The sequence below is a fragment of the Cyclopterus lumpus genome, chromosome 23, assembly GCF_009769545.1.
Source record: "Cyclopterus lumpus isolate fCycLum1 chromosome 23, fCycLum1.pri, whole genome shotgun sequence".
Lineage (NCBI taxonomy): Eukaryota > Metazoa > Chordata > Actinopteri > Perciformes > Cyclopteridae > Cyclopterus > Cyclopterus lumpus.
The window spans coordinates 4,401,529-4,414,634 of NC_046988.1; the positions used below are offsets into that span (position 1 = coordinate 4,401,529).

At 36.3% G+C, this 13,106-nt stretch overlaps 19 non-coding genes across 19 annotated transcripts; all 19 read right to left on the minus strand.

The window, feature by feature from the left end:
• Window positions 1-144: 144 nt before the first annotated feature.
• On the minus strand, window positions 145-216 carry trnaq-uug. The gene has a single exon. It is a non-coding gene; the product is annotated as a tRNA-Gln (tRNA).
• A 520-nt stretch (window positions 217-736) lies between these two features.
• Window positions 737-808, minus strand: trnaq-uug. The gene has a single exon. It is a non-coding gene; the product is annotated as a tRNA-Gln (tRNA).
• A 740-nt stretch (window positions 809-1,548) lies between these two features.
• trnaq-cug lies at window positions 1,549-1,620 on the minus strand. Its single transcript has one exon. It is a non-coding gene; the product is annotated as a tRNA-Gln (tRNA).
• Window positions 1,621-2,200: 580 nt separating this feature from the next.
• On the minus strand, window positions 2,201-2,283 carry trnal-cag. Its single transcript has one exon. It is a non-coding gene; the product is annotated as a tRNA-Leu (tRNA).
• Window positions 2,284-2,578: 295 nt separating this feature from the next.
• trnaq-uug lies at window positions 2,579-2,650 on the minus strand. The gene has a single exon. It is a non-coding gene; the product is annotated as a tRNA-Gln (tRNA).
• Window positions 2,651-3,166: 516 nt separating this feature from the next.
• On the minus strand, window positions 3,167-3,238 carry trnaq-uug. Its single transcript has one exon. It is a non-coding gene; the product is annotated as a tRNA-Gln (tRNA).
• Window positions 3,239-3,978: 740 nt separating this feature from the next.
• trnaq-cug lies at window positions 3,979-4,050 on the minus strand. Its single transcript has one exon. It is a non-coding gene; the product is annotated as a tRNA-Gln (tRNA).
• Window positions 4,051-5,022: 972 nt separating this feature from the next.
• Window positions 5,023-5,094, minus strand: trnaq-uug. Its single transcript has one exon. It is a non-coding gene; the product is annotated as a tRNA-Gln (tRNA).
• Window positions 5,095-5,614: 520 nt separating this feature from the next.
• On the minus strand, window positions 5,615-5,686 carry trnaq-uug. Its single transcript has one exon. It is a non-coding gene; the product is annotated as a tRNA-Gln (tRNA).
• Window positions 5,687-6,424: 738 nt separating this feature from the next.
• On the minus strand, window positions 6,425-6,496 carry trnaq-cug. Its single transcript has one exon. It is a non-coding gene; the product is annotated as a tRNA-Gln (tRNA).
• Window positions 6,497-7,468: 972 nt separating this feature from the next.
• trnaq-uug lies at window positions 7,469-7,540 on the minus strand. Its single transcript has one exon. It is a non-coding gene; the product is annotated as a tRNA-Gln (tRNA).
• A 520-nt stretch (window positions 7,541-8,060) lies between these two features.
• trnaq-uug lies at window positions 8,061-8,132 on the minus strand. The gene has a single exon. It is a non-coding gene; the product is annotated as a tRNA-Gln (tRNA).
• A 740-nt stretch (window positions 8,133-8,872) lies between these two features.
• Window positions 8,873-8,944, minus strand: trnaq-cug. The gene has a single exon. It is a non-coding gene; the product is annotated as a tRNA-Gln (tRNA).
• Window positions 8,945-9,524: 580 nt separating this feature from the next.
• On the minus strand, window positions 9,525-9,607 carry trnal-cag. The gene has a single exon. It is a non-coding gene; the product is annotated as a tRNA-Leu (tRNA).
• A 316-nt stretch (window positions 9,608-9,923) lies between these two features.
• On the minus strand, window positions 9,924-9,995 carry trnaq-uug. The gene has a single exon. It is a non-coding gene; the product is annotated as a tRNA-Gln (tRNA).
• Window positions 9,996-10,515: 520 nt separating this feature from the next.
• trnaq-uug lies at window positions 10,516-10,587 on the minus strand. The gene has a single exon. It is a non-coding gene; the product is annotated as a tRNA-Gln (tRNA).
• Window positions 10,588-11,325: 738 nt separating this feature from the next.
• Window positions 11,326-11,397, minus strand: trnaq-cug. The gene has a single exon. It is a non-coding gene; the product is annotated as a tRNA-Gln (tRNA).
• Window positions 11,398-12,369: 972 nt separating this feature from the next.
• Window positions 12,370-12,441, minus strand: trnaq-uug. Its single transcript has one exon. It is a non-coding gene; the product is annotated as a tRNA-Gln (tRNA).
• A 520-nt stretch (window positions 12,442-12,961) lies between these two features.
• trnaq-uug lies at window positions 12,962-13,033 on the minus strand. The gene has a single exon. It is a non-coding gene; the product is annotated as a tRNA-Gln (tRNA).
• Between the last annotated feature and the right edge of the window lie 73 nt (window positions 13,034-13,106).

Here is a 13,106-nt window from a genome sequence, read left to right on the forward strand (position 1 = left end):
ATGTACATGATGAAGCATGTGTAGTGAGTGTTGCAGCTTAATATGTCAATCGTTGTTTTCATTGGGTTCTCCTGAAACTAACCGCCAACCCAATGAAAAAACAGCCAATCAAATCCAATTGGTGAGAATATCAAATTAAACTACAGGTCCCACCGAGATTTGAACTCGGATCGCTGGATTCAAAGTCCAGAGTGCTAACCATTACACCATGGCACCTTGTATGAAATTTGAGAGTTCATAGTAAAACCAAAGTTTTAAATTGGGTGCCTGTTTTCTGCGTCACACTCCTCTCTCTGTTCTTCTTCTGACAAACCGAAATGAAGTCCAGACAAAATCAAAACAATATAAAATCATATCATATTTTGTAATCTCTGTTATCAGGATAATTACTTGAACCACAGGGAGGGAGGGAGAGATTTGTTTACAAACATTTTTGTGTACCAGCATTTCACAATACATGTTTTTAGACTATTTTACATGCCACACAAAGTGGATAATGTCCTGTAACCACAAGGTAGCCGGTTCGATTCCCACACTCCCCATAGTTTGCAGTATTTACTTTGATTAGTTTTGCGTCTTGTTGTTTTATGTATTTTCCAGAATAGAACATAGTTTGTTTGATATGTACATGATGAAGCAGTCTAGCAGCTTAATATGTCAATCTTTGTTTTCATTGGGTTTTCCTGAAACTAACGGCCAACCCAATCCAATTGGTGAGAATATCGAATTAAACTACAGGTCCCACCGAGATTTGAACTCGGATCGCTGGATTCAAAGTCCAGAGTGCTAACCATTACACCATGGCACCGTTTATGAATTTTGACCTTTTATAGTAAAACCAAAGTTTTAAATTGGGTGCCTGTTTTCTGCGTCACACTCCTCTCTCTGTTCTTCTTCTGACAAACACAGTTAATTTGAGTGTTACATAGAAATGTCATTGTGTTGGTTTTTTCTGTCACAGTGTTTTGCTTTTTTGTCACATAATCTGCCTTGAAACAGCAGAGTCCTATTGATGATCCATGAGGAAATAGGAATGATAATTGCTGCTTTTCATATTTCACTCTGTGCCGGGTCATGATAACAGTTCCAACCACACTGGCTTCTTCTACAGATAAAGCTTCATATTTCACTACCGTTATGACAGCTTCTAACATGTACAAGACAAACATGTGAAGAGGGACCCCATAAAATACTGTGCCAGTTAAAATGAACAGCAAACAACGTTCCATAAGTAACAGTATAGGACAGATATATATATATATATATATTTTAGGCATCAGACATCAAAAAGTTTTCTAAAAACAAAAAAGTTAAAAGTACACAAGTATGGCAAACAAATTATATGGATGGATAAAATGTATACAAATAAGAGTAATAATATAGTTATAACATAGGTTGTTTGATATGTACATGATGAAGCATGTGTAGTGAGTGTTGCAGCTTAATATGTCAATCGTTGTTTTCATTGGGTTCTCCTGAAACTAACCGCCAACCCAATGAAAAAACAGCCAATCAAATCCAATTGGTGAGAATATCAAATTAAAATACAGGTCCCACCGAGATTTGAACTCGGATCGCTGGATTCAGAGTCCAGAGTGCTAACCATTACACCATGGCACCTTCCGTAAAATTTGACCTTTCATAGTAAAACCAAAGTTTTAAATTGGCTCTCGGTTCTTCTTCTGACAAACCGAAATGAAGTCCAGACAAAATCAAAACAATATAATACAATACAATATAAAATCATGTCATATTTTGTAATCTCTTTTATTAGGATACTTACTTGAACCACAGGGAGAGAGGGTGAGATTTTTTTACAAACATTTTTGTGGACCAACGTCTCACAATAATGTTTTGACAAAGCGACATTTAGCTGGCCACGGTTAGTGTAACTAACGTAGCTTACGTTAGCTAAATCTGACTTTAAATCGCATTTCTTTATGGCCTGATAATCAATATTTTAGCCCAAGTTATCAATAAAATAATAAATTGCTCTTTGTGTACAAACACATTTCTGAATTGTAATGAGGTAAATTCTGACAATTAGAGAGGAATATATGTATTTCAACATTTATAATTGTATTGTGTATTCCTACTTTATTCATACATGACTCATTTTCGTCGGTAGCAATGGTAACAGTTTCCTACTTTAGAGATAACAGACTGCTTTACTTCTGTCTTCAGCTGTGAAAATATTTGATGTCAGAAGTGGGATTCGAACCCACGCCTCCAGGGGAGACTGCGACCTGAACGCAGCGCCTTAGACCGCTCGGCCATCCTGACTAGACGGATCCTGTTCATAACACTTTTTGGAATAATAGATATTTACCACAAGAGGCCATTGTTTGCTCACCAGAACCAAACCTAAGAAAGTATTTCTGTTTCTTTTGCTGTGATCAGTTTTGCGTCTTGTTGTTTTTTGTATTTTCCAGAATAGAAAATAGTTTGTTTGATATGTACATGATGAAGCATGTGTAGTGAGTGTAGCAGCTTAATATGTCAATCTTTGTTTTCATTGGGTTTTCCTGAAACTAACAGCCAATCCAATCCAATTGATGAGAATATCAAATTAAACTACAGGTCCCACCGAGATTTGAACTCGGATCGCTGGATTCAAAGTCCAGAGTGCTAACCATTACACCATGGCACCTTCTATGAAATTTGAGCATAGTAAAACCAAAGTTTTAAATTGGGTGCCTGTTTTCTGCGTCACACTCCTCTCTCTGTTCTTCTTCTGACAAACCGAAATGAAGTCCAGACAAAATCAAAACAATATAAAATCATATCATATTTTGTAATCTCTGTTATCAGGATAATTACTTGAACCACAGGGAGGGAGGGAGAGATTTGTTTACAAACATTTTTGTGTACCAGCATTTCACAATACATGTTTTTAGACTATTTTACATGCCACACAAAGTGGATAATGTCCTGTAACCACAAGGTAGCCGGTTCGATTCCCACACTCCCCATAGTTTGCAGTATTTACTTTGATTAGTTTTGCGTCTTGTTGTTTTATGTATTTTCCAGAATAGAACATAGTTTGTTTGATATGTACATGATGAAGCAGTCTAGCAGCTTAATATGTCAATCTTTGTTTTCATTGGGTTTTCCTGAAACTAACGGCCAACCCAATCCAATTGGTGAGAATATCGAATTAAACTACAGGTCCCACCGAGATTTGAACTCGGATCGCTGGATTCAAAGTCCAGAGTGCTAACCATTACACCATGGCACCGTTTATGAATTTTGACCTTTTATAGTAAAACCAAAGTTTTAAATTGGGTGCCTGTTTTCTGCGTCACACTCCTCTCTCTGTTCTTCTTCTGACAAACACAGTTAATTTGAGTGTTACATAGAAATGTCATTGTGTTGGTTTTTTCTGTCACAGTGTTTTGCTTTTTTGTCACATAATCTGCCTTGAAACAGCAGAGTCCTATTGATGATCCATGAGGAAATAGGAATGATAATTGCTGCTTTTCATATTTCACTCTGTGCCGGGTCATGATAACAGTTCCAACCACACTGGCTTCTTCTACAGATAAAGCTTCATATTTCACTACCGTTATGACAGCTTCTAACATGTACAAGACAAACATGTGAAGAGGGACCCCATAAAATACTGTGCCAGTTAAAATGAACAGCAAACAACGTTCCATAAGTAACAGTATAGGACAGATATATATATATATATATATTTTAGGCATCAGACATCAAAAAGTTTTCTAAAAACAAAAAAGTTAAAAGTACACAAGTATGGCAAACAAATTATATGGATGGATAAAATGTATACAAATAAGAGTAATAATATAGTTATAACATAGGTTGTTTGATATGTACATGATGAAGCATGTGTAGTGAGTGTTGCAGCTTAATATGTCAATCGTTGTTTTCATTGGGTTCTCCTGAAACTAACCGCCAACCCAATGAAAAAACAGCCAATCAAATCCAATTGGTGAGAATATCAAATTAAAATACAGGTCCCACCGAGATTTGAACTCGGATCGCTGGATTCAGAGTCCAGAGTGCTAACCATTACACCATGGCACCTTCCGTAAAATTTGACCTTTCATAGTAAAACCAAAGTTTTAAATTGGCTCTCGGTTCTTCTTCTGACAAACCGAAATGAAGTCCAGACAAAATCAAAACAATATAATACAATACAATATAAAATCATGTCATATTTTGTAATCTCTTTTATTAGGATACTTACTTGAACCACAGGGAGAGAGGGAGAGATTTTTTTACAAACATTTTTGTGGACCAACGTCTCACAATAATGTTTTGACAAAGCGACATTTAGCTGGCCACGGTTAGTGTAACTAACGTAGCTTACGTTAGCTGAATCTGACTTTAAATCGCATTTCTTTATGGCCTGATAATCAATATTTTAGCCCAAGTTATCAATAAAATAATAAATTGCTCTTTGTGTACAAACACATTTCTGAATTGTAATGAGGTAAATTCTGACAATTAGAGAGGAATATATGTATTTCAACATTTATAATTGTATTGTGTATTCCTACTTTATTCATACATGACTCATTTTCGTCGGAAGCAATGTTTCCTACTTTAGAGATAACAGACTGCTTTACTTCTGTCTTCAGCTGTGAAAATATTTGATGTCAGAAGTTGGATTCAAACCCACGCCTCCAGGGGAGACTGCGACCTGAACGCAGCGCCTTAGACCGCTCGGCCATCCTGACTAGACGGATCCTGTTCATAACACTTTTTGGAATAATAGATATTTACCACAAGAGGCCATTGTTTGCTCACCAGAACCAAACCTAAGAAAGTATTTCTGTTTCTTTTGCTGTGATCAGTTTTGCGTCTTGTTGTTTTATGTATTTTCCAGAATAGAAAATAGTTAGTTTGATATGTACATGATGAAGCATGTGTAATGAGTGTAGCAGCTTAATATGTCAATCTTTGTTTTCATTGGGTTTTCCTGAAACTAACATCCAATCCAATGAAACTAACAGCCAATCCAATCCAATTGGTGAGAATATCAAATTAAACTACAGGTCCCACCGAGATTTGAACTCGGATCGCTGGATTCAAAGTCCAGAGTGCTAACCATTACACCATGGCACCTTGTATGAAATTTGAGAGTTCATAGTAAAACCAAAGTTTTAAATTGGGTGCCTGTTTTCTGCGTCACACTCCTCTCTCTGTTCTTCTTCTGACAAACCGAAATGAAGTCCAGACAAAATCAAAACAATATAAAATCATATCATATTTTGTAATCTCTGTTATCAGGATATTTACTTGAGCCACATGGAGGGAGGGAGAGATTTGTTTACAAACATTTTTGTGTACCAGCATCTCACAATACGTGTTTTTAGACTATTTTACATGCCACACAAAGTGGATAATGTCCTGTAACCACAAGGTAGCCGGTTCGATTCCCACACTCCCCATAGTTTGCAGTATTTACTTTGATTAGTTTTGCGTCTTGTTGTTTTATGTATTTTCCAGAATAGAACATAGTTTGTTTGATATGTACATGATGAAGCAGTCTAGCAGCTTAATATGTCAATCTTTGTTTTCATTGGGTTTTCCTGAAACTAACGGCCAACCCAATCCAATTGGTGAGAATATCGAATTAAACTACAGGTCCCACCGAGATTTGAACTCGGATCGCTGGATTCAAAGTCCAGAGTGCTAACCATTACACCATGGCACCGTTTATGAATTTTGACCTTTTATAGTAAAACCAAAGTTTTAAATTGGGTGCCTGTTATCTGCGTCACACTCCTCTCTCTGTTCTTCTTCTGACAAACACAGTTAATTTGAGTGTTACATAGAAATGTCATTGTGTTGGTTTTTTCTGTCACAGTGTTTTGCTTTTTTGTCACATAATCTGCCTTGAAACAGCAGAGTCCTATTGATGATCCATGAGGAAATAGGAATGATAATTGCTGCTTTTCATATTTCACTCTGTGCCGGGTCATGATAACAGTTCCAACCACACTGGCTTCTTCTACAGATAAAGCTTCATATTTCACTACCGTTATGACAGCTTCTAACATGTACAAGACAAACATGTGAAGAGGGACCCCATAAAATACTGTGCCAGTTAAAATGAACAGCAAACAACGTTCCATAAGTAACAGTATAGGACAGATATATATATATATATATTTTAGGCATCAGACATCAAAAAGTTTTCTAAAAACAAAAAAGTTAAAAGTACACAAGTATGGCAAACAAATTATATGGATGGATAAAATGTATACAAATAAGAGTAATAATATAGTTATAACATAGGTTGTTTGATATGTACATGATGAAGCATGTGTAGTGAGTGTTGCAGCTTAATATGTCAATCGTTGTTTTCATTGGGTTCTCCTGAAACTAACTGCCAACCCAATGAAAAAACAGCCAATCAAATCCAATTGGTGAGAATATCAAATTAAAATACAGGTCCCACCGAGATTTGAACTCGGATCGCTGGATTCAGAGTCCAGAGTGCTAACCATTACACCATGGCACCTTCCGTAAAATTTGACCTTTCATAGTAAAACCAAAGTTTTAAATTGGCTCTCGGTTCTTCTTCTGACAAACCGAAATGAAGTCCAGACAAAATCAAAACAATATAATACAATACAATATAAAATCATGTTATATTTTGTAATCTCTTTTATTAGGATACTTACTTGAACCACAGGGAGAGAGGGAGAGATTTTTTTACAAACATTTTTGTGGACCAACGTCTCACAATAATGTTTTGACAAAGCGACATTTAGCTGGCCACGGTTAGTGTAACTAACGTAGCTTACGTTAGCTGAATCTGACTTTAAATCGCATTTCTTTATGGCCTGATAATCAATATTTTAGCCCAAGTTATCAATAAAATAATAAATTGCTCTTTGTGTACAAACACATTTCTGAATTGTAATGAGGTAAATTCTGACAATTAGAGAGGAATATATGTATTTCAACATTTATAATTGTATTGTGTATTCCTACTTTATTCATACATGACTCATTTTCGTCGGAAGCAATGTTTCCTACTTTAGAGATAACAGACTGCTTTACTTCTGTCTTCAGCTGTGAAAATATTTGATGTCAGAAGTTGGATTCAAACCCACGCCTCCAGGGGAGACTGCGACCTGAACGCAGCGCCTTAGACCGCTCGGCCATCCTGACTAGACGGATCCTGTTCATAACACTTTTTGGAATAATAGATATTTACCACAAGAGGCCATTGTTTGCTCACCAGAACCAAACCTAAGAAAGTATTTCTGTTTCTTTTGCTGTGATCAGTTTTGCGTCTTGTTGTTTTATGTATTTTCCAGAATAGAAAATAGTTAGTTTGATATGTACATGATGAAGCATGTGTAGTGAGTGTAGCAGCTTAATATGTCAATCTTTGTTTTCATTGGGTTTTCCTGAAACTAACATCCAATCCAATGAAACTAACAGCCAATCCAATCCAATTGGTGAGAATATCAAATTAAACTACAGGTCCCACCGAGATTTGAACTCGGATCGCTGGATTCAAAGTCCAGAGTGCTAACCATTACACCATGGCACCTTGTATGAAATTTGAGAGTTCATAGTAAAACCAAAGTTTTAAATTGGGTGCCTGTTTTCTGCGTCACACTCCTCTCTCTGTTCTTCTTCTGACAAACCGAAATGAAGTCCAGACAAAATCAAAACAATATAAAATCATATCATATTTTGTAATCTCTGTTATCAGGATAATTACTTAAACCACAGGGAGGGAGGGAGAGATTTGTTTACAAACATTTTTGTGTACCAGCATCTCACAATACATGTTTTTAGACTATTTTACATGCCACACAAAGTGGATAATGTCCTGTAACCACAAGGTAGCCGGTTCGATTCCCACACTCCCCATAGTTTGCAGTATTTACTTTGATTAGTTTTGCGTCTTGTTGTTTTATGTATTTTCCAGAATAGAACATAGTTTGTTTGATATGTACATGATGAAGCAGTCTAGCAGCTTAATATGTCAATCTTTGTTTTCATTGGGTTTTCCTGAAACTAACGGCCAACCCAATCCAATTGGTGAGAATATCAAATTAAACTACAGGTCCCACCGAGATTTGAACTCGGATCGCTGGATTCAAAGTCCAGAGTGCTAACCATTACACCATGGCACCGTTTATGAATTTTGACCTTTTATAGTAAAACCAAAGTTTTAAATTGGGTGCCTGTTTTCTGCGTCACACTCCTCTCTCTGTTCTTCTTCTGACAAACACAGTTAATTTGAGTGTTACATAGAAATGTCATTGTGTTGGTTTTTTCTGTCACAGTGTTTTGCTTTTTTGTCACATAATCTGCCTTGAAACAGCAGAGTCCTATTGATGATCCATGAGGAAATAGGAATGATAATTGCTGCTTTTCATATTTCACTCTGTGCCGGGTCATGATAACAGTTCCAACCACACTGGCTTCTTCTACAGATAAAGCTTCATATTTCACTACCGTTATGACAGCTTCTAACATGTACAAGACAAACATGTGAAGAGGGACCCCATAAAATACTGTGCCAGTTAAAATGAACAGCAAACAACGTTCCATAAGTAACAGTATAGGACAGATATATATATATATATATATTTTAGGCATCAGACATCAAAAAGTTTTCTAAAAACAAAAAAGTTAAAAGTACACAAGTATGGCAAACAAATTATATGGATGGATAAAATGTATACAAATAAGAGTAATAATATAGTTATAACATAGGTTGTTTGATATGTACATGATGAAGCATGTGTAGTGAGTGTTGCAGCTTAATATGTCAATCGTTGTTTTCATTGGGTTCTCCTGAAACTAACCGCCAACCCAATGAAAAAACAGCCAATCAAATCCAATTGGTGAGAATATCAAATTAAAATACAGGTCCCACCGAGATTTGAACTCGGATCGCTGGATTCAGAGTCCAGAGTGCTAACCATTACACCATGGCACCTTCCGTAAAATTTGACCTTTCATAGTAAAACCAAAGTTTTAAATTGGCTCTCGGTTCTTCTTCTGACAAACCGAAATGAAGTCCAGACAAAATCAAAACAATATAATACAATACAATATAAAATCATGTCATATTTTGTAATCTCTTTTATTAGGATACTTACTTGAACCACAGGGAGAGAGGGTGAGATTTTTTTACAAACATTTTTGTGGACCAACGTCTCACAATAATGTTTTGACAAAGCGACATTTAGCTGGCCACGGTTAGTGTAACTAACGTAGCTTACGTTAGCTAAATCTGACTTTAAATCGCATTTCTTTATGGCCTGATAATCAATATTTTAGCCCAAGTTATCAATAAAATAATAAATTGCTCTTTGTGTACAAACACATTTCTGAATTGTAATGAGGTAAATTCTGACAATTAGAGAGGAATATATGTATTTCAACATTTATAATTGTATTGTGTATTCCTACTTTATTCATACATGACTCATTTTCGTCGGTAGCAATGGTAACAGTTTCCTACTTTAGAGATAACAGACTGCTTTACTTCTGTCTTCAGCTGTGAAAATATTTGATGTCAGAAGTGGGATTCGAACCCACGCCTCCAGGGGAGACTGCGACCTGAACGCAGCGCCTTAGACCGCTCGGCCATCCTGACTAGACGGATCCTGTTCATAACACTTTTTGGAATAATAGATATTTACCACAAGAGGCCATTGTTTGCTCACCAGAACCAAACCTAAGAAAGTATTTCTGTTTCTTTTGCTGTGATCAGTTTTGCGTCTTGTTGTTTTTTGTATTTTCCAGAATAGAAAATAGTTTGTTTGATATGTACATGATGAAGCATGTGTAGTGAGTGTAGCAGCTTAATATGTCAATCTTTGTTTTCATTGGGTTTTCCTGAAACTAACATCCAATCCAATGAAACTAACAGCCAATCCAATCCAATTGGTGAGAATATCAAATTAAACTACAGGTCCCACCGAGATTTGAACTCGGATCGCTGGATTCAAAGTCCAGAGTGCTAACCATTACACCATGGCACCTTGTATGAAATTTGAGCGTTCATAGTAAAACCAAAGTTTTAAATTGGGTGCCTGTTTTCTGCGTCACACTCCTCTCTCTGTTCTTCTTCTGACAAACCGAAATGAAGTCCAGACAAAATCAAAACAATATAAAATCATATCATATTTTGTAATCTCTGTTATCAGGATATTTACTTGAGCCACATGGAGGGAGGGAGAGATTTGTTTACAAACATTTTTGTGTACCAGCATCTCACAATACGTGTTTTTAGACTATTTTACATGCCACACAAAGTGGATAATGTCCTGTAACCACAAGGTAGCCGGTTCGATTCCCACACTCCCCATAGTTTGCAGTATTTACTTTGATTAGTTTTGCGTCTTGTTGTTTTATGTATTTTCCAGAATAGAACATAGTTTGTTTGATATGTACATGATGAAGCAGTCTAGCAGCTTAATATGTCAATCTTTGTTTTCATTGGGTTTTCCTGAAACTAACGGCCAACCCAATCCAATTGGTGAGAATATCGAATTAAACTACAGGTCCCACCGAGATTTGAACTCGGATCGCTGGATTCAAAGTCCAGAGTGCTAACCATTACACCATGGCACCGTTTATGAATTTTGACCTTTTATAGTAAAACCAAAGTTTTAAATTGGGTGCCTGTTATCTGCGTCACACTCCTCTCTCTGTTCTTCTTCTGACAAACACAGTTAATTTGAGTGTTACATAGAAATGTCATTGTGTTGGTTTTTTCTGTCACAGTGTTTTGCTTTTTTGTCACATAATCTGCCTTGAAACAGCAGAGTCCTATTGATGATCCATGAGGAAATAGGAATGATAATTGCTGCTTTTCATATTTCACTCTGTGCCGGGTCATGATAACAGTTCCAACCACACTGGCTTCTTCTACAGATAAAGCTTCATATTTCACTACCGTTATGACAGCTTCTAACATGTACAAGACAAACATGTGAAGAGGGACCCCATAAAATACTGTGCCAGTTAAAATGAACAGCAAACAACGTTCCATAAGTAACAGTATAGGACAGATATATATATATATATATTTTAGGCATCAGACATCAAAAAGTTTTCTAAAAACAAAAAAGTTAAAAGTACACAAGTATGGCAAACAAATTATATGGATGGATAAAATGTATACAAATAAGAGTAATAATATAGTTATAACATAGGTTGTTTGATATGTACATGATGAAGCATGTGTAGTGAGTGTTGCAGCTTAATATGTCAATCGTTGTTTTCATTGGGTTCTCCTGAAACTAACTGCCAACCCAATGAAAAAACAGCCAATCAAATCCAATTGGTGAGAATATCAAATTAAAATACAGGTCCCACCGAGATTTGAACTCGGATCGCTGGATTCAGAGTCCAGAGTGCTAACCATTACACCATGGCACCTTCCGTAAAATTTGACCTTTCATAGTAAAACCAAAGTTTTAAATTGGCTCTCGGTTCTTCTTCTGACAAACCGAAATGAAGTCCAGACAAAATCAAAACAATATAATACAATACAATATAAAATCATGTTATATTTTGTAATCTCTTTTATTAGGATACTTACTTGAACCACAGGGAGAGAGGGAGAGATTTTTTTACAAACATTTTTGTGGACCAACGTCTCACAATAATGTTTTGACAAAGCGACATTTAGCTGGCCACGGTTAGTGTAACTAACGTAGCTTACGTTAGCTGAATCTGACTTTAAATCGCATTTCTTTATGGCCTGATAATCAATATTTTAGCCCAAGTTATCAATAAAATAATAAATTGCTCTTTGTGTACAAACACATTTCTGAATTGTAATGAGGTAAATTCTGACAATTAGAGAGGAATATATGTATTTCAACATTTATAATTGTATTGTGTATTCCTACTTTATTCATACATGACTCATTTTCGTCGGAAGCAATGTTTCCTACTTTAGAGATAACAGACTGCTTTACTTCTGTCTTCAGCTGTGAAAATATTTGATGTCAGAAGTTGGATTCAAACCCACGCCTCCAGGGGAGACTGCGACCTGAACGCAGCGCCTTAGACCGCTCGGCCATCCTGACTAGACGGATCCTGTTCATAACACTTTTTGGAATAATAGATATTTACCACAAGAGGCCATTGTTTGCTCACCAGAACCAAACCTAAGAAAGTATTTCTGTTTCTTTTGCTGTGATCAGTTTTGCGTCTTGTTGTTTTATGTATTTTCCAGAATAGAAAATAGTTAGTTTGATATGTACATGATGAAGCATGTGTAGTGAGTGTAGCAGCTTAATATGTCAATCTTTGTTTTCATTGGGTTTTCCTGAAACTAACATCCAATCCAATGAAACTAACAGCCAATCCAATCCAATTGGTGAGAATATCAAATTAAACTACAGGTCCCACCGAGATTTGAACTCGGATCGCTGGATTCAAAGTCCAGAGTGCTAACCATTACACCATGGCACCTTGTATGAAATTTGAGAGTTCATAGTAAAACCAAAGTTTTAAATTGGGTGCCTGTTTTCTGCGTCACACTCCTCTCTCTGTTCTTCTTCTGACAAACCGAAATGAAGTCCAGACAAAATCAAAACAATATAAAATCATATCATATTTTGTAATCTCTGTTATCAGGATAATTACTTAAACCACAGGGAGGGAGGGAGAGATTTGTTTACAAACATTTTTGTGTACCAGCATCTCACAATACATGTTTTTAGACTATTTTACATGCCACACAAAGTGGATAATGTCCTGTAACCACAAGGTAGCCGGTTCGATTCCCACACTCCCCATAGTTTGCAGTATTTACTTTGATTAGTTTTGCGTCTTGTTGTTTTATGTATTTTCCAGAATAGAACATAGTTTGTTTGATATGTACATGATGAAGCAGTCTAGCAGCTTAATATGTCAATCTTTGTTTTCATTGGGTTTTCCTGAAACTAACGGCCAACCCAATCCAATTGGTGAGAATATCAAATTAAACTACAGGTCCCACCGAGATTTGAACTCGGATCGCTGGATTCAAAGTCCAGAGTGCTAACCATTACACCATGGCACCGTTTATGAATTTTGACCTTTTATAGTAAAACCAAAGTTTTAAATTGGGTGCCTGTTTTCTGCGTCACACTCCT